This window comes from Acomys minous, assembly GCF_964271855.1.
Source record: "Acomys minous genome assembly, chromosome: 2".
NCBI lineage: Eukaryota > Metazoa > Chordata > Mammalia > Rodentia > Muridae > Acomys > Acomys minous.
In genome coordinates, this window is record NC_140484.1 from 146,606,359 (window position 1) to 146,627,516 (window position 21,158).

Consider the following 21,158-nt stretch of genomic DNA (forward strand, 5'->3'; position numbering starts at 1 on the left):
TGATATAAGTGAGCCACTGTCCTAGTTAAAAGTAGGAGTTGGGTCACAGCCCTTGATTATCTAAATTAAATATCTCCAAAACCTCATCCTGTGAGAATGTCTTATATCCTACCCAGAGCCACCTCTGTGGCAATTCCAGTAACACAGGTGCATGTGTTCTTCACAGAAGCTGCTGCTGTGGGAAGAAAGTAAAGAATTAGCACAAAGCCCTTCCCTGGCGGCTGGGAGTGATGCTTGTTTGGCTGTGCTAGTTGCTGTGCTCACATCATCACTCTTGAAGGACAAGTTCTGTTCTGCAGCTGGTGTGGTCCTCGCACTCCAGCATGAGGTCAACCAAGGCCTGGCCTTACACTGCTGTGGGAACCTAGAGACCTCCCTTGTCATTTGATTCATCCCCCTTCCTCAGAGCTAGTCTCTCCTCGTGCAGGCTCTAGGAGTTAAGGGTTATGTGTACAAGGAGCCATGGAGCCATGTGTGTGTGTATGTGTGTGTGTGCGCGCACACACACACACACACACACACAGAGAGAGAGAGAGAGAGAGAGAGAGAGAGAGAGAGAGAGAGAGAGAGAGAGAGAGAGCGCTCTTATGCAATTGTTTTATCAGTGCAAGCTCTAGTATCTAGACAGATATACTAATTAGCTGTATGACACTATACCAAAACACCTGAGCAAATAAACTTGAGGGACAAAATGTTGTTTGGGCTGTGTGTTTAAATGGCTCAGTGCATGGTGCTTGGTCCCTTTGCTGTGACCTCATGGCAAGGCAGGACATTGTAGCAGGTCACACATGGTGGCCTGGTTAAGGGGTAGAGAGCACAGTAAAGAGCAGCAGATGGGTAGACCCTGCCCATTATGGCTCCTCAATCCAAGGCCTGCTTCCCACAGGAGACTTCACTCCCTACTATATAATGCCATCCCTGGCTTGACCTGTTGATGAAGTCAGTATCCTCAGGGTGGAGTCGACTCTGAACAGTGCCACCAGCTGCAGATGAAGCTTTCAGCATGCAAGGCTTCTTTATAGGGCACTTCATGTCTAAACCATCAGTGTCTCCAGGAAGATTTCTCAACAGCATAGTATCCTGACTTTACCCAGAAACCTCAGAACTCTCTCAGGCCCGAGGGCCATTTCTCTGAGTCTCCTGGGGGTAATGTCATCTTTCTATGGAAACACTCCAACTTATTACATACCTAGGCAAGTAGCTCATTTTCCTCTTTTATTTTAATGGAACAGATAACCATTCTGCCCAGCATATTCTAATATAGAAATGTTGGAAAGTATATATGCATACATATACATAATATGTGTATTATATATGTATATACACATATATAACATATATATTGTGTATGTATTATTTTATGGTTTTTTTTGACACAGGGTCTTACTATGTAGCTCTGGCTATCCTAGAACTCACTATATCTACCAGGCTAGCCTTGAACTCATAGAGATATGCATGCCTCTGCCTTCCAAGTATGCACCATTACACCCAACCAATAATGCATATATATATGAGTATATGTATATATTATTAATAAATATTCTCATATGTTATATCTAGACACATACACATATATGTGGATGTGGATATATATACTGTCTACTTTTATGTTAACTTGAGACAAGCAAGAGTCTTGAGAGAGGAAGAAGCTTCAATTAAGAAAATGTCTTTCCAAGTTGTTTTGGTCATGGTGTTTTATCACAGCAACAACAACCCTAACTAAGACAATATCTAACGTATCTATGTCTGTGTCTGTGTCTGTGTCTGTGTCTGTGTCTGTGTCTGTGTCTGTGTCTGTGTCTGTGCCTGTGCCTGTACCTCTGCCTCTGCCTCTGTCTTCTATGTATAACTTTTGTGTCTCATTTGCACAGTATTGCTTTATTCTTTGTTACCCATCACTTTCATTTTGTCCTCTCCACTGGAAAAGCAAATGCTTCTGTTTCTCTCTCAGTGCTAATGATTGACTGACAGTGTGGAACATGTGACTCTGCCACCCATCCCAGTGGAGACCTTGAGGGTTAGGGACAAAGTAACTCAGGAAGCAGTGACATCTAATCGGCGAGAATAGTAGATTTTAAAGTCAAGGATTATTCGTGGCTGATTACGCAGGTACACACACCGGAGGGTCCCCTTGGACTTGAATTATTGAAGGCTTGGTCTCATTCTAGATGGCTCACTAGCCTTTCCCCGACTTTCCCGAGAGCACCTGATGTACAGAGTCGGAACAAGGGAGTTGGTGGTAGAATCTGAGAGGTAAAGAAACAACCACATCCCTGGTCCTCTGCAGAGAATTCACTTGCAGGCATTAAAATGACTACCATGAAAAGACTTGGATCTCAGCTGGAGGACCTCTGCCCTGGCCGTGCTATGAAGCAGCCGAGTGACAGGGTGACATTGCTGTCTGTGAACCTTCATTTCCCCACCTGTAAAGCCACAATGATAATACACATCTCCAATGGCTGCTGTACATTTAAAAGTAAAATAGAATAGGGAGAGTGTTCTGTAAACTAGATTACAAAGTAGATATAAAATGTCACCCATGGGCCTCCATTGCATTCACACCTCGGAGAGGAACGGAGCCAATCTTGGTTCTAAAGGCCTTGAGTTTCTATTTTTGGCACTGTGGTATAATTTCACAGTAAATCTTACCAGGGTTTAAGGAAATAAAGCAAAACTCTTGATGTTCATAACTCTGTATTCTGTTAGATTTCTTGTTTCGAGATGCCTTTGTGTGTGTGTGTTTGGGGATGTCTTCAGGTGTTCATAATAGATGTGATGCTTTTCCGTGTTTTGTTTTCTCACCACTGAAAACCCCAACATCGACAGCAATGGCGGGTCTGGAACGAGGTTGGGGATTTAGGCAGATCCCGAGTAAGCCGTGTGAGAAATCCCAACAGCAACAGCACGGGGGCCCTATCACATGTCAGATGCCACTCTGCTACCTGGCTCGTCTCATCCTCTGGGATCCTTGGAAGGTTCCATGATCCCAGCTTTAAAGACAAGCAAGCTGAGGCGTCCAGAGGTTGAGTCTCCCAGATTCTCCCCAGCAGACGGTGATAGGCTTGACCTTAAAGACGGAACCTGTGGATTCATTCAAGTCTGTGTTTTAGAGGCAGGGCAGCTAGGGTTGATTAAACAGAAGCCTCCCTAGGAATCTTCTGTCTGGCCTGGGAGAGCGGAGAAGCGACTGGTGATCAAGCAGATAGAGCTAGTCTTGTTTGTTTTAAAACAGGGTCTTGCTACTTAGCCTGGGCTGGCCTCAACTTGAGGCTCTCCTGCTTCAGCATCCAGAGTGCCAGGATTGTATAGAGGGGTGTCGCTACCACACCCTGCTTAGGTGGGCCTTAAAGAGAAGGCTAGGAGCTAGAAATCTGTTATATAAGACATCCAACCCAGAATATTCATTATCGCTCTGTCTCCACCTCTGTCTTGCTCTGTCTGTGTCTGTCTGTCTGTGTCTCTGTGTCTGTCTGTCTGTCTGTCTGTGTCTCTCTCTCCCACCCCTCCTGCCCTCACTCTCTGCTTTTCTCTTTTTCCTATCTCTCCTCTCTCCCTATTCTTACGACCTTTAGTGGGTTGACACAGGTGTCTCTCTTACTCTGCAGCCAGCTGTCTCTACTTCCATATCGATGTGCTGGAGTATGCCTGGGTCACAGCAGTAGATTATATCGTTAGCATTTCTGACACTCTGGGAGAGAGACTCTCAAATGGTGCCACCTCCTAAAGACTCCACAGTTTTCACATAGCACCATCATCTGGGAAACAAGGCTGTAAAGAATATTTCAGATTTAAGACAGCGTGCATGTGCTCCCACATACCAGTTCATAAAATGCCTCATGATTGAACCATCCTTACATGGTATATAATATGTGGTCAAGACTGCACTATCATCACACATATATGACACACAGTTATGATTTAACACTGTATATAATATGGAGTCATGATTGAATTGTTTGTGTTTATATGACCAACACTAGTTGCTTATGTGAGTACTAAAACAGTCAGTCAGTCCGTATTTGCCTGTGTCAGCCCTGGGCCCAATAGAAAACAAGGTATTTTGTATTGTAGAGGAATCAGAGGCTGACTTAAATGTAATGCACAGTAAGTGTCAAGGCGTGTGCATCACGCCAAGCTGACACTTCCATGTCGCCATTTTGTTGCCCATGGACCTCATCTTGGCCACTCCCTCCAGGGCTCCTTCCTTCCTGAATGGAGGTGGTTCCTCTGTGGTTCACTCCACTTCCAGGTTTATGATAGAGAAAAATTGTCTCAAACCCGGGTTGAGATAGAAACTTTTTATGATGTAATTCACAACCTTTTACTAGGAGAAAATTAAGATTTGTGATAAAATGCTTAAGCAGGTTTTACGTTAAACTTTAATAAGATTAAGACCTACCCTGGGAAGCTCCCTACCTACCCATTTAGCTGCCTGTCAGCCAAGAGTCTTATGATCTCCTTAACCAGATGTTCAATTTACATGTATCCCGACCATCAGGGATTACCCCACATCCCTCTGTCCAACAAATGACCTTCCAAGGACAGCGGAGGCTATTCCCCTGTTATACTTTGAAATAAGTATTAACACATGTGCATGATAAAGTCAACTGATAGCCTACTTCACTCTTTTTGTTTTTGGAATCTATTGCTCATTCTCAAAGCTTTAACAAAAGAGAAAAAGATGCAATACACCCTATAATTATTTACATTGTTATGATATAGAAAAATTGGGAAGGGATGAGTGAGATCTTTTTATGATATTTTATGTTCTGTGGGGGGGCATTTCACATGAACATGGGTATGTTGGTGTAGGTCACAGTTCAATGTCAGGGTCTTACTCAATACCCACTACACTATCTTTCTAATATTTATTTTATCTTAATTATGTATATTTGTGTTGGGGGCATTGTGAAGGTACAGTGCCCAAGGAAATCAGAGGCATCAAGTCCTCTGGAGATGGAACGTAGGTGGTTGTGAGCTGACTGACCTGCGTTCTGGGAATTGAACTGCGTCCTCTGCAGGAGCAGCAAACCACTCACTCAGCCAACTCCCCAGACCCTACACCTTATGAGGCAGGGTCTCTCACTGAAACTGTAGTTTACCAGTTTCTAAGCTGATAGCTGAGAAAGGGGAAAGAGAATGGCGAGAGTGTTGTTGCTGCTTTTTGATGAGTAAATGGGCCAATGCTTTCCCCTCTGGACCATATGTTGGAGTCACCTGGGTGGCCTATAAGAAATACACGTGTGGATTTCCACCAGCAAAAAAACAAATGCCAACTAATGCTGGTGAGGACGTGGGCAAGAGGAACCCTTATCCACTGCTTGTGGGAGTGTAAAAAAAAACCAGAACCACATGGAAATCAGCCTTGAGGCATCTGAAAAACCAAAATTAGAACTACCTTATGGCCCAGATATACCAACCACTCCTTGGCATGTGCTATAAGGATGCTGTATCCCACTACAGGGACACTTGCACATTGGAATTCTTTGTTGCTCTATTCACGGTGGCCAGGAAATGGAACCGGTCTACACGTCCATCAACAGATAAATAGATAATGAAATTGTGGTACATGCACATGTGGAATTTTATTTTGATGAAAAGAAACGTGAAATAACTGAAATGAAGGGGGAATAGAAAGAACTTGAAAATGTTATTTTCAAGCAAGGTAAACCAGGGTCAGAAAGACAAACATGTTCTCCCTCTCATATGTAGATTCTAGCCTGCTCTAATAAATATGCATATCCAGGTGGGAGAAAATATGGGTAAAGGCTGGGAAACTGGAAAGGGGCCCATGACACTGAGGGAAGAAAAGAGTCTTGAAGAGAGGGGATGGAGTAAGACAATAGAGTGAGGTAGAAGTGGGGACACTGGGGGTTAATGGGGTGACAAGGAAAGGGGAGCACAGCAGGGTGGGGATGGAAGGAAAGGGGAGCACAGAGCAGGGTGGGGATGGAAGGAAAGGGGAGCACAGAGCAGGGTGGGGATGGAAGGAAAGGGGAGCACAGAGCAGGGTGGGGATGGAAGGAAAGGGGGACACAGAGCAGGGTGGGGATGGAAGGAAAGGGGAGCACAGAGCAGGGTGGGGATGGAAGGAAAGGGGAGCACAGAGCGGGGTGAGGATGGAAGGAAAGGGGAGCACAGAGCAGGGTGGGGATGGAAGGAAAGGGGGACACAGAGCAGGGTGGGGATGGAAGGAAAGGGGAGCACAGAGCAGGGTGGGGATGGAAGGAAAGGGGAGCACAGAGCAGGGTGGGGATGGAAGGAAAGGGGAGCACAGAGCGGGGTGGGGATGGAAGGAAAGGGGAGCACAGAGCGGGGTGGGGATGGAAGGAAAGGGGGACACAGAGCGGGGTGGGGATGGAAGGAAAGGGGAGCACAGAGCAGGGTGGGGATGGAAGGAAAGGGGAGCACAGAGCGGGGTGAGGATGGAAGGAAAGGGGAGCACAGAGCGGGGTGGGGATGGAAGGAAAGGGGGACACAGAGCAGGGTGGGGATGGAAGGAAAGGGGAGCACAGAGCAGGGTGGGGATGGAAGGAAAGGGGAGCACAGAGCAGGGTGGGGATGGAAGGAAAGGGGAGCACAGAGCGGGGTGAGGATGGAAGGAAAGGGGAGCACAGAGCGGGGTGAGGATGGAAGGAAAGGGGAGCACAGAGCAGGGTGGGGATGGAAGGAAAGGGGGACACAGAGCAGGGTGGGGATGGAAGGAAAGGGGAGCACAGAGCAGGGTGGGGATGGAAGGAAAGGGGAGCACAGAGCAGGGTGGGGATGGAAGGAAAGGGGAGCACAGAGCAGGGTGGGGATGGAAGGAAAGGGGGACACAGAGCAGGGTGGGGATGGAAGGAAAGGGGAGCACAGAGCAGGGTGGGGATGGAAGGAAAGGGGAGCACAGAGCAGGGTGGGGACAGAAGGAAAGGGGAGCACAGAGCGGGGTGGGGATGGAAGGAAAGGGGGACACAGAGCGGGGTGGGGATGGAAGGAAAGGGGAGCACAGAGCGGGGTGGGGATGGAAGGAAAGGGGAGCACAGAGCGGGGTGGGGATGGAAGGAAAGGGGAGCACAGAGCAGGGTGGGGATGGAAGGAAAGGGGAGCACAGAGCGGGGTGAGGATGGAAGGAAAGGGGAGCACAGAGCGGGGTGAGGATGGAAGGAAAGGGGAGCACAGAGCAGGGTGGGGATGGAAGGAAAGGGGGACACAGAGCAGGGTGGGGATGGAAGGAAAGGGGAGCACAGAGCAGGGTGGGGATGGAAGGAAAGGGGAGCACAGAGCAGGGTGGGGATGGAAGGAAAGGGGAGCACAGAGCGGGGTGGGGATGGAAGGAAAGGGGAGCACAGAGCAGGGTGGGGATGGAAGGAAAGGGGAGCACAGAGCAGGGTGGGGATGGAAGGAAAGGGGAGCACAGAGCAGGGTGGGGATGGAAGGAAAGGGGAGCACAGAGCAGGGTGGGGATGGAAGGAAAGGGGAGCACAGAGCAGGGTGGGGATGGAAGGAAAGGGGGACACAGAGCAGGGTGGGGATGGAAGGAAAGGGGAGCACAGAGCAGGGTGGGGATGGAAGGAAAGGGGAGCACAGAGCAGGGTGGGGACAGAAGGAAAGGGGAGCACAGAGCGGGGTGGGGATGGAAGGAAAGGGGGACACAGAGCGGGGTGGGGATGGAAGGAAAGGGGAGCACAGAGCGGGGTGGGGATGGAAGGGAAGGGGAGCACAGAGCAGGGTGGGGATGGAAGGAAAGGGGAGCACAGAGCGGGGTGAGGATGGAAGGAAAGGGGGACACAGAGCGGGGTGGGGATGGAAGGAAAGGGGGACACAGAGCGGGGTGGGGACGGAAGGAAAGGGGGACACAGAGGGGGGTGGGGACGGAAGAGCCAGCCACAGTGATTCTTGCATGAAGACCACATATAGAAACCTATTACTTTGTAAGATAACTAAAAAAAAAAAAAGCAAAAATAAATGCCAGCGACCGTCCTCCACCAAGAGGTCTGTATAGTGTTTATAAGGTGGAGCATGGATGTAAGAACTGTCATCAGCTTCTGAGTTTGCTGTAGAGTCCATGCAGATTCGAAGATGGCTGGTACACAACCAGCTTCTACACTGCCACCCCATCACACTCGAGGGAAAACTAGAAAGTAGTAAATGACCATGGCAAGAGTTTTCATCGAGGAGCTAGGGTAGGTAGCTTTAAAAAATCCCCTGGGGACCAACCTAAGAAGGTTCTCATTTACTGCATCCTCAACTTGAAAGCTCTGGAACACTGATTTACTCTACAAGCACTGTCTGTCTGTCTGTCTGTCTGTCTATTTATCCATCATCCATCCATCCATCCATCCATCCATCCATCCACCTATCAATCATCCATCCATCTATCCACCTATCAATCATCCATCCATCTATCCACCTATCAATCATCCATCCATCTATCCACCTATCAATCATCCATCCATCTATCCACCTATCAATCATCCATCCATCTATCCACCCATCATCCATCTACCTTGGGTAGACAAGGTATTAGCATGTACCTTCAGCTGGCCTTGAATTTATGAACTTATCTGCTTCTAGGACATGAATCATGACATAGTGGTTAGGAGATCTCCAAAGTTAGAATCATTTGGGTTTAAATCAAGGTTTTTTTTCTGTTTTGTATTCAGTTTCCTCATGTTTAAAATGTGATAGTAATCATATCCATCAGTATTAGTTCAACTTTGTAACCATTATGCAATGCCAGAAGCTGGGTACTTTATAAAGACAAGGGTTCTGTCTAGTTCACACTTCTGCACATAGCACTGATGAGGGTTTGGTGAGCATCTCGCAGCAGATGCCATCATGGTGGGGAGATGGTGCATAGCTGTGAACCAGGCTGCCTCAGGTCTGCTCTGCTATGAAGGTTGCTGGGGAATTGTGAGCAGAGCTGAGAGCCTCATTGGCACAGGTACACAGTGAGCTTTGGATTGTGGAGCAATCTTCCAAGGACCAGTCTATATAGCCCAGCTGGGCTCCTCGCACAGTTCGTGAATGAAACTTCCTGCAGTCAGTAATTGATTACTGCAGGATGATCATGCCCACCAATTGGCCTCATTAAACAACTCAGCTTCACTTATTTGAATGTGTTTGCTGTGGGAGTGTGCATGCCAAGGCACATGGATGTCAGGGGCCACATTTCTGGCTTCTAGGGATGGATCTCACCTCATCAGGCTCATATGGAAAGAGCTTTGACCTGCACAGACATCTTGCCAGCCTCCTACATTTATTTAAAAACCATTTGGTTTCTATTAGGATATAGTAGCTACATGTAATAATAGACCTCATTAATCTCACACATTCATATATCGTGTTGTGCTCACACACACACCATTACCCTCCTTTGTCCCCTCCCACCTCTGCTGATTCTTCCTCTGTGCCCAGCCTGTCATCCATCTCCTGTCTACATCCATCTACAGCCTTTTTTAGTATCCCATGGTTTTAATTAGGGCTACTTACAGGAGGATGGGTGAAGCCTATGGACAAGTTATCAGTGGCTACACCAGGAAAGAAAATCTTTGCTTTCCCTAGCAACCATGAACTGGCTATAAATCCTTGGGGGTGAAGGTGGGGGTGGCGGCCTTGTGTGACTTCTCCACATCATTTGAACTCCTTATGAAAGGAGAGCTACAGCAGAAGGTTGACCTTCAGATAGGCAGCCCTTTCACCCATTTCTCCATGTTTGTAACAAACGAGCTGTCTGGACACTTGTTTTTCTTTAATATAATCCAGTTTGCTTGGTTTGGAAACTTGGTTTTGCCACTCACTTGGGCAGCCTTGGTTTTCATATCTGTGCAACAATATGCAGCGACAGTGCATTGTTTCCAGGTGTACTACAATGGAATAAATAGAAACACTTTGAACAATTGCTGGCACCCAGTAGCCACTGTCAAGAACCTGTGCCACTATTTAATTATAAATACAAAGTATATCTTGCATAAATATTTTTGAATGAATAAATACATGAGGAATAAAAAGAGGCTGCCATCTGATGAATCCAATTTTAAGGGGGTAGAAGACAGAGGGGACAAGGACACTACAAGAAAACCCACGGAATCATCACTGTGAGCTCATAGGAGCTCCTAGGAGCTCACAGAGACTGAGCTGAGAATCAGAAAGCCCACGTGGGTCTGACCTAGGCCCTTTGCATATATGTTACAGTTGTGTAGCTTGATCTTGTAGAATTCTTATCAGTGGGTGGGGATGTAGTGGTGGGGGTGGGGGCGTTGGGGAGAAGGGGCTGTCTCTGACTCCGTTGCTTGCTTTAGGGACCCTTTTCCTCATACTGGGCTGATTTGTCCAGTCTTAACGGGGGGTCGGGGGGTCGGGGGGAGGTGTCTGATCTTACTGCTACTTGATATGCTGTGTTTGAGTGGTATCTACGGGAGGCTGTGGTCCTCCCTGCCCCGTCGGATGGAAATGATGACACTGCGGGATCACCTTTAGGGCAGCAGATTGGCTTTATTCGGGGTGAAAGAGGGCTATATAGAACTTTGGGGAGGGGGTAGGGAGTTCCATGGTGGGCAAAAGTCACTGGCTGGAGGGCTAAGGTACTGGATCCCAGGTGCTTCCCAAATAGGTTCTTCTCCAGAGAAAGGGAGTTGGACCTGTAATTTGCCCAAGAACTATCTTTCTTTCTTTCTTTCTTTCTTTCTTTCTTTCTTTTCTATTTATTTATTTATTTATTTATTTATTTATTTATTTATTTATTTTGGTTTTTTGAGACAGGGTTTCTCTGTGTAGCCTTGACTGTCCTGGACTCACTTTGTAGACCAGGCTAGCTGTGAACTCACAGAGATCCGCCTGCCTCTGCCTCCCAAGCGCTGGGATTAAAGGTGTGCGCCACCACCACTTGGCCTGTGATATTCTTCAAGTGGCGGATGTGGGGGTCTAGGATCCTGAACAGAGAAGAGGAAGCCTCATGGACAAAGGGGGTCCTCCATTTTACACGGAGATCGGGGCTTTCCTGTGCACTGGTACCCAAGCAGCAAGGTTTTTTGACAAGAGACCTGCCCTTTTTTTTTTTTAAGACAAAAGGCGAAGCGGATTGTTGGTGAGGAGAGGTTGGGCAGTGGGACAGGGAGGAGAGGAGGAGGGGAAAGGATGCTTGGGATGAACTATATGAGAGAAGAATAAATGAAAAACTTTAAATCCTCTTTTATATTAACGATCCCCTAAATGTCTCCATTTTAAGCAGGCTTAATCCTGTTTCTGGATGCTTTCTGAGGACAGCCTCACTTGTGTGGCCACTATCTCCCAGGTCTATAAACACACGGAGTATTGTGGCTTCTCCAGCTGGGTTCTGCCGTGGACCAAGTTCTCCAACGCAGGTGTCTTGTTTCAGTATGTTCATTAGCCTCCCGGTAACAAACTGTGTTCGTTAACAGTGGCTGCCTGCCTATGTCTGGAGGAGCTCATGAGGGAGGTGTCTTCCCTGATGAGGAGAGAGAAAAACATCTTCCTGGAGGTGACTCCATCCCATACCTCAGCTTTGTTGCATCCTTTCCTCTAAAAGGTGATAAAATTCATTGCCCGAATGACCGTGGCAGAAGCCTCGGCCTTTAGAGTAGGCATGGTGGGATGAAACAAAGGCAGAATGGAAAGATGGGTGGTGTCGTCTTCTAACACTTGCTCAGAACAAAGGAAGGGAGCAGAGGAAGTAGGAAAATGCTCCCCAAAATCTACACCACGCAGAGTCAACACCTCCTAGGCAGAACTTCCTGGTACTTAAAAGGTCACAACGCCATGAGGTTCTGAAATGTCGATCCCTCAGGGAGGACACCTGAGCTCCTTGGTCCACCATCAGTCAGCCTGAGACACTTGTAGCGAGGCTGTTTGTCTCTTGTCTGCCTGAATTTTGGGACCAGACTTTGAACCTGCCTTCTTGGAGGGAGACGGCAGGCTCTGATGGCCACCATCCCATGGAGGATGAGAAGAAATAAAAAATAGCATACTATTCAAAAGGAGCATGGATGAGGCCCCAAGAAGCAAGTGTATTTTATTCATTATCCTGTACAGTCCCCAAAAACCCCATCCAGGGAGGTTCATTCTCAAACCGTTTCATAGAAGAGGAGTTTGAGGCTCAAAATGGCTCAGTACCGTTTCCCACAGGCTTGTGCATCTGAGAGACGTTGGCACATTTTGGATTCATGCTTGGGGAATTCCAAACCCAAGCTGTTAAATACTATTGTATGCCTTTACTTAGGAAAGAATTATAAAGGTGCCAAGCAATAAATCAACCCCATTTAGTCAGGGGAGGACTATGCTCTGACCTCCTTAATCCCTTCGTTCTGAATGCATCTACAGCTGAGAGATAAAAGGGCCCTCTTCCCTGGAGTAATTTCCTGTTCCCTCTTACTGAAAGAATTGAGCTAGAGGGACGATTTTTTTCAGTCTTCAGACTTGCAAACCTCTGCAGTTGTTGGTGAGTGTTAAATCATAAGCCGAGGGTAGCTTTCTCTGGAATTCCACATTGGATTCCTGAGCTATAGAAAGGAGCAAAAATAAACAGTGTCCCTGCTGAACTGATTACTGAAGGGAGTTTTTTTCCTTACTAATACTGTTGGATATTATGCAAACCTCCATCAAAAAGAGCTTTCCGATAAACATAAGCTGCCGAGTTCCATTTAAAGGATTAGCTTACAAATGCTATGGAGGTGAGTCTGCCTGACTACTGAATCTCTGATAGCAGTTACCACTGGGCAGGCTGCTGGGAGGGCGGCCAGGTTGGACTGTTATATACAGAATTAGCCACCAAAAGGTCTGCATGTGGAGTTGAAGCAGCCTGTGACCCCAGAGAGTTCAATTAGAGAGCTATGTGTGGTCCTGGTGAAGGCAGGGTTTCTTCATCTGGATTTTTCTTCCCAGGATGGGAAACATGGGATACGGCAGTACTTTCTGGGAGTTATTCACTTCAGCACCACCACGAGACTATTCACATGACACAGAGCTCCAAGTCACAAGAGAAAGATCAGTTTGCTCTTAACAGCCTCACACAGGCCCTGGGGTTACAGGGGGGCCAGCATACAGTCCACTGTTGGCTGGATAAAGAGGATTTATTGGGCCCCACACTTGATGAGTCAAGGGCTGGACGGAGCCACCAGCATAATGTGATTCTGGGCTGAAGTGACATCACCAGACTCATTCTCTCTCCATCTGTTTTCTCTGTGTTGACTGTTCAGTTCTTAAGAAGTCGTGTCCTCTCCCTGCGGTTTGTCTGTGCTCACCCCTGGAGTTCATCTCGCCAGGGCCAAAACCACCTCTGTCCCCACCACCTCAGCCCCATTAGAAGACCTCATGGTCCCTGAATCAGCCCCAGGAGCTGCCTACTCCTCCTCGGCCACACTGACCATCTTCATAGTTACCCCCTCATCCCCCCCCCCCCATGAGATCCTCCTGGTCCCTTCCTGGGCCATTTGGTTTAGGGGCCTCCCACAAATTGCATTCACCTATCTAAAAGAAGTTGATGTTCTCACACGTAGGATTACGACACCCCCGGGCTTTGCTGTCTGCCACCTCCTTTGGGATACCCTCCTGGACACCAGCCCCACTGTCACCTCCTCAGGGGCCTCCACAGCCCACAGGTTGTCCTTCCGTTCTGCCCCCGTGACTATGGCCAACACCTCAGTTGAAGTCGGCCTGGTGAGCAGCAAGTGAAATCTTAATAGGACTCCCAGAGAATTCTTTACCATCAAACAGGTCGAGAGCTGCTTTAGCGGAAGGTGGGTCATCCAATGAGGCTGCTGCCTCACCTTCCTGCTCCCCAGGTCTCCCTGTCTGTGTACAGATCAAGCATAGGCTGTCCAGTTTTCTTCTGTGTCTTGAACTAATCATCCAGATTTTATTGTCACATTCTTGCCCAGGCCTTGCACAAAGATAGTGTTGTCTGAATTATCCTGTTTGGAATCATGACACGATCCTTGATCCCAACCGGTACCAAATTTGTTAAAGACCCCACGTGCGTTTCTGCTCATGTACCTTCTGTTTCTAGGGCCACCTCTACAACCTTTGGGTGTATAGCCACCACTTCTGTGGCTGTAACTACTTGCCATAGCCCTCATGGCCTGGTTCCTGATTGCCACAATCACCAGCACCACCGTCACTCATGGAGGACCGAGCATGGTTGCCTCCAGCACTCTCTTCACCACCTCTGCTGCTCCTGTTGTTCTGGTTCTGTTGTGCATAACCCTGAGGTGGGTTATAGGAGCTTCGCTGCTGTCCATAGCTTGGCTGTTGTCCACCATAGCTAGACGGTTGGCCACAGCCTCCACGCTGGGCCTGTCCATGGCTGCTGTTCTGAGAACAGCCACTGTACCTTCCCGAGGTGCTGCTAGGAGCTCTCTGTTGTCCATAGCCAGGGTAGGCAGACCAGTGTTCGTAAGAAGACTGGGAACTCTGGATGCCGCCACAGCCTCCAGTGAAAGCACAGCCCTCAGGAGCTGCCTGGAGATCCTATGTTTTGGGTCTGTCCATGAGGAGAACCATAGCATCTCTGGATGGATCCCGTAGTGTCAGCTGACTGCCCATAGCCATTGTAACTCTGCTGGCCATGGGCTTACTGCTTTGTTGGGAACAGCCCTGCTAGGCTGGGTACCATAGGTTCTATAGCTTTGAGTTACTTGCTGGGGATCGTCATTTGAAGCCATGCAGAGGTTTTTCCTCCCACCCCCATAGATCCCTGGAAATAATGACTCATAAGACTCATTAAATACTGTTTACAAATACTTAGGCCATATAGCTAGGCTTTTCTCTGACTAGTCCATAGCTTAAAATAACCCATTATATACTGCGTTCTGCCACATGGCTGGTTACCTGAGCTCAGGTACCATGTGTCAGCCTCCTCACATCTTGCCAGCTCGAGCTCACATGCCTGACTCTCTTCTAGGATTCTTTCTGCCTCCCAGATGTTCCGCCTCCCATTTCCTACCTATTATTGACAGGTGCCACATCCATACAATTCACAAGATGTTCTCTCAACAAAGCCACGCCCTCACAAGCCACACAGGCTGCCACCAAGCAACGAAATTCCAGGGACTGTGAACTAATGCAAGAGGACTGAGTGGAGGCTGTTTCTTGGGAATGGGATGGGGGGGGTGGGGGTATGCGTATTCTTGGGAGTAAATATCAATTTATGGTTTCTGGGGTGTATCAAGTGGGTACTTGATGATGAAAGTCCTTAACACCATAAAAACCAAGAGATTCACTAGATTTCCCTCATCTGGGATGGCATGCCAGCTACTGGTGCCTTTGATGAGGACAACGTAGCCAGCCTATTGTTGACATTTGATGACGCAGCTTCCCTGTCATATCCACAAAACACTATCCTGCAGCAGGAGCTTGTCCCTACAGTGTCCCCCCCCCCCCCCCGCCCTTTCACTTTAGCTCTTCATCCACAGGAAGTACATTGTGAGATTTTAATATGTGGTGTATGACCTGGAGCAAGTAACCACAGAAATTAAGAAAACTTAAAAAAAAAAAAAAAAAGGGCCGTGGGATACAGTCCTTTGGTAGACTGTCCACCCCCATCTCGTCATTGCTGAATGAATACATATGAGGAACCTCCACTGAGGAAATGCCTCCATCAGAGTGGCCTGTGGGCAAGCCTGTGGTGCGTTTTCTTGAATAAAGGTTGAAGTGGGAGCGGGCCCCGCCCCCACCCACTGTGAGAAGTGCCACCCTCAAACGCAGCAGAGAGGGGCGGGTCCTTGGGAACGGTTGTGCCTGCTAGCCTAGCCAATGAGCAAGGCCCCAGACTCAGTAGGAGAGCCTGCCTCAGCAGGTAAGATGAAGACACTAGAGGAGGATGGATGTGCCTTCTGGTCTCTATGTGCACACACCTTCAGGGTCACCTGCATACATACATGTATGCCCTCATAAGGTAAAATAAAGTAAGATGGTGAATCAAATGTGCATTAAAGCTGAATAAAGATGTTAAGTTTTGGGGAGAATCTGAATGACTAAATCCAGTGGGTGGTAGATCAAGGGTTTTTTTTTTTAAATTTAATTTAATTTTTTCAAGTAGTGCTTGGAGTCAAAACTTTTCTATTTCCCAAACTGTTCTGTCTTCAACAAAAAAATGGGAGATTGGAATCTTCTGAACCTGGAGACAGTATCTGTGAGGCTTAGATGAGGCAGCAGATTTAGCTCCTAGCATGTAAGGCATGAGCAGGACCCAGACCCAGAATAAGGCAGTGCGGGTCTGTGGACCAGAGACAGGAAGGATGTGCAGCTCTTGTCCTTGCGTGAGTTACAGGTGACAGGGCCAAGGGGATGCCTCAACACTTCAGTGGAACCTCAGTGCCATCGTAAGTTCAACTGCAGCAAGGAATGGTGGAAGGGAGAGGGAGGGAGGGAGCGATGGAGGGAGGGAGAGATGGAGGGAGGGAAGGAGGGAGAGAGAGAGGGAGGGAAGGAGGGAGGGAGGGAAGGAGCGATGAAGAGATGGAAGGAGAGAGAGGGTGGAGGGAGAGGGAGAAAGAGAGAGGGGGAAAACGAGGGAGGGAGAGAGGAAGGAGCCACACTGGCCAGTGGCTCCAAGGCAGCTGCAGGCTTCCTGCCTTTTCTCTGTTCATTATGGCGGCTCTTAGTTCATAGCGGCGACTGCTTCTTTGAGCTGCTTCTTCTGCCAAAAAGCTGTGTCTATAAACCAATATTTACCTGACATTTACTATAGTATCTTATCAACTCTAGAAGTAACCTCTGGCTCAATGTCAACACTGGGGAGAGGGCATGAAATGGAAGAACTACTGAGTTATCCATAGCCGCTTTTATTTATGTCATCAAAACCAGCTCAAAACCCTGATTGAAAATGGAGACATTTTCTTTCCAGCAGCAGCTAGTCTAAGCCATGCTTATGCCAGACCCTTGTGCATGGCCGACTGCATAGGGCCCATAGTCCTGTCAGCACTCCTGACCCTTGACCTTTTCCATGTTCTCAGGATTGATAATGGGCCTCAGCTCTCATCTGCAGGGTCCTGCTCAGCAAAAGTAGTAATCCTTTAATTGAATTAGATGCTGAGGAAGTTAAAGGGCTTCTCTGCACGGCCGCAGGCAGCCTTGTGATGAAGAGATGTATGGCCCCTGCCTGGTCCTTCATGGTCCATGAATCAATTAATAGCCCTCACTCTCAGCTTGAAAATTCTGTGATTTATGAAGCTAAAATATTCAGCTAAGTTGACACACGCTCGGCCACCATGGGGCAAAGCTCGCTTGTCTTTGAAAAATCTTCCTTTCTGCTCATGTGGGCTTTAGATTTTTAAAAAATTATTATTAGCTTTTTAAAATAATTTACTTTTATTTACATGTGTGTGCATGAGTGTGTGTGTGTGCGTGTGTGTGCGTGCGTGCGTGCATGCGTGCGTGTGTGTGTGTGTGTGTGTGTGTGTGTGTGTGTGTAAGCAGGGTAGTATGTAAACATGGCTGTAATGCTGGTGGAGGCCAGCACAGGCTGTCAGATCTGCTGGAGCTGGAGATACAGGAGCCTGTGAGCAGGCAGAGGCAGGTGAAACAAACCGAACTTCAGTCTCCTAGACAAGCAGCCTAACCGTGGGCCACCTCTCTACTTCCTATTGGTAGATTTTCTAGTTATCATACAAAGTGATGTCTCATTATAGTTTTTTGCATATATGTGTTATATATAGAATATCTATATATAATATATAGAATATATATAATACACACACAGAGACAGAGAGAGACAGAGACAGAGAGAGAGACAGAGGCAGAGAGAGAGAGACAGAGAAAGAATATTATATAGAGAAAAGGGAGAATTTCATCTTTGTTCCCAACAGTCCCCTCCTTTATCTCCTCTGCTTCTTCCCACAGACCCTTAACTCTGGGTTGCAACCCCACAGGGCAGAGGCTCTCAATCTTCCTAATGCTGCAGTCCTTTCATACAGTTCTTCATGCTGTGGCAATCCCCAGCCACAAAGTTATCTCATGCTGCTTCATAACTGGAATTTGGCTACTGTTATGAATCTAACTGCAATGTAGATGTGTGTGTTTTCTGATGGTCTTAGGTGACCCCTGTGAAAGGGTCATTCAGCCCCCAAAGGGGTCGTGACCCACAGGCTGAGAACTGCTGCCTTAGAGGATCAGGTACCTGAGCGTGGAATTGCAGAAACATAGGCAGCAGGCTCTGAACACAACAACCAAGTTAATTCAAACCCTTAATAAACCCCATGTTGTGTCACGTGACTTCCCTGCAGCTTTGGTTCTGAACCCACAGCAGGTTTTACCTTGCACGGTGCATGCTGTCAACCCACACCACGCCAACAGATACAGCCTCAGTGCCTTAGCTCAAAGTGGAGACTATGGTACCTTATGTTGTTTTCTGGTCTTATGTAAGTGTGATTGATTTAATTAGGAAAGAAAACAAAGCATTTAGTGTTTTCTACCATCATTTCGCAGCAGTGTAGACATCAAAGCAGTTTATATTTTGGGTTACATTGTGTTAAAATGTTTGATTCTTAAAATTGTTACAGTTGCTACCTGCACTATCATAAAGGTAATTAAATGGATTTTTGGTTAGGGTTGTGCTAAATTTCCAACATTTCTGGAATGGCCCTAAGCATGCTTCTCTCTTTTTTCTAGATATTTCTGCGAAGGGTAAAGACGACAGAGTCAAATACTGACCAGCTCTGAAGACCAGTGAGCATGGCCTGTGATCTGTGCTGTCAGCCAACCGGCCAAGCCTTAATTCTTCAGGTAAAATACACAAACATATCATTTTCAGTATGCAAATTTGCTCTTCTCATTAATCAATTGTAAGATTATCAATATTTTAAGTAATTGCTTTGGAATAAATTTGATTGGTTTTTCAAAATTTTTGTTTTGTACGCTTAGTCTATATATCTATGAGTTACTATCAGCATGCATCTTCTTTTTACACCTAATATATATAATATATGTATAATATATATATATATATATATATATATATATATATATATATATATATATATATATGCCCAAGGTCTTGAGAAAATGTTCCTGGGTGAAGTGGGATCTGAGAGGACAAGGTTTAGGAAGGCTGATGTGGACTTTTCCTCTCTCTCAGTCTCTTTTCTAGTTTCATATCTAAGATGACACACACACACACATGTGCCTACATGCACACACACACACACACACACACACACACACACACATGTGCCTACACGCACACAAGTGGTTCTGCTAAGATAGAAAATACATGTTCTTAGTCTCTCTGAGTACAGCTTATTTCCTTTCATGATGGGCTCCAGTTGCCCCTATTTTCCTTCAAGAGACATAATTTCATTCATTTACATTGGGTGAGACTCCATTGTTTATGTGCACCGCATTCTCTTGCCATGGTGTGTGTGTGTGTGTGTGTGTGTGTGTGTGTGTGTGTGTGTGTGCGCGCGCGCGCGCGCGCATGTAGTGTGTATGGGCACATGTGTGTGCTTGTGTGGGTGGGTGGGTACACACATGTAGTTCCTCACACGTAGACATTGTAGGACAGTTTCGGGTGTTAGTCCTTAACCTTACACCCTGTTTTGAGACAGGATATAGACCACAGCCTTCTGGGGAATTCTCCTGTGCTCACCTTTCATTTCACTGTTGCAATGCCAGAACTGCCGAGGTATGCATGAGTTAGCTAGGTTTTGGGGTTTTGTTGTTGTTGTTGTTGTTGTTGTTACCTTGACACAAACTATAGTTGTCTGAGAAAGCAGAGTCTAAGCTGAGAAAATACCTCTTTAGATTGGCCTGTGAGGGGTTATTTTGATTGATGATTGATGTGGAAGGTCCCAGTCTACTGTGGGCAATGCCACACCTGGGCAGGTAGTCCTGGGTGTATAATAAAGCAAACTGAAAGCCCAGTAGACACAAGCCAAGAAGCAGAACTCCTCCATGGCCTATGCTTTGGATCCTGCCCACAGGTTTCTTGAGTTCCTGTCCTGACTTCCTTCAGTGATGGGCTGTGACCTGCAAGTATAAGGTGAAACGAACCGTTTTCCCCCAAGCTGCTTTTAGTCATGATGTTTACCACAGCAACAGAAGGCAAGCAAGATAGTGCATTACTGCACCCAGATTTTATGTGAGTTCTTAGGGACTCGAACTCAGGACCTCATAGTGGCACAGCATGTGCCTTGACTACTGCACCATCTCCCGAGTACCACATCACATTTTATTTATCTGCTAGTCTGTTGACAGACTCTCTGTTGAATGGAAATGAACATGGTTTCATATTTCTTTTAAAAGAAAACTGCATCGTGCATTTCTGCTCACGGTCAGGGTCACAGAGTTCGACTGAAGCGTTCTAATTCTCTTCCTGATGTACCCTGAGGCCCAGTGGCCAATGTAACCACTCTCCACATCATCCAGCGTGTTCTTACAACAGCTCCGGAATTACAGTGGCCGGCCATGCTGGAACTTCCAACATAGCTGCTGCCATTGCTATTTTACCACTTCTATGAACATGTATGTAGTTTGCACGTTGGAATGTGTGTGTGTGTGTGTGTGTGTGTGTGTGTGTGTGTTCAGAATAATCCTTATTTGCTGAGGCAGAGTCTCTCAGTCATACCCTGAGCTTGCTGGTACAGCTCTTCCTAATAGACAACTTACGCTGAGGAGCCCCTGACCCAGCCACCTTTCAAGGCTGGAATTATAGGTGCACTGTGGCTTCTATCTGACCTTTCTATGAATTTTTAGAGACCCAAACTCTGGTCTTTATGAATGTGAAGCAAACGTTTTACCTGCTGAGACATTTCCTCTGAACCTTCATTGCTTTTTTAATCTCAGGCTGATACCAATGGGATAAGATATATATTTTATTATATATTAACCATTATATTTAATTTTAACACTATTTATACTTTGTTACCCTTCGTGCATCAAATCCACACCTAGTTTAGTCTACCTCACTATACTTCGTATTTGAAAGGATCACTTTAAATTTCTTGTTATTTTTTTCATCACTTTGATGACATTTTCATGCTTAGAAGGTAAAATATTTGGAACAAATTGCATTCAGAAAAGTTTAATTTTCACCATTCCCTCTCACCTTTATTAGGTGTCTATTTTCTGGTCTTCATTTTATTTTGCCATAACATGCACACACACACACACACACACACACACACACACACACACACACACACCTTTATAGTTCCTTCCATATA

At 46.7% G+C, this 21,158-nt stretch overlaps 1 long non-coding RNA gene across 2 annotated transcripts in view; it reads left to right on the top strand.

Annotated features, from left to right (window-relative positions):
* The window catches only part of LOC311588310, a 414,683-nt gene that overhangs the window by 216,418 nt on the left and 177,107 nt on the right, over nt 1-21,158 (top strand). For both annotated transcript variants that reach the window (XR_014776147.1, XR_014776148.1), the window contains exon 4: nt 18,607-18,720. This is a non-coding gene — a long non-coding RNA (uncharacterized lncRNA). The remainder of the gene's footprint in view (nt 1-18,606; nt 18,721-21,158) is intronic.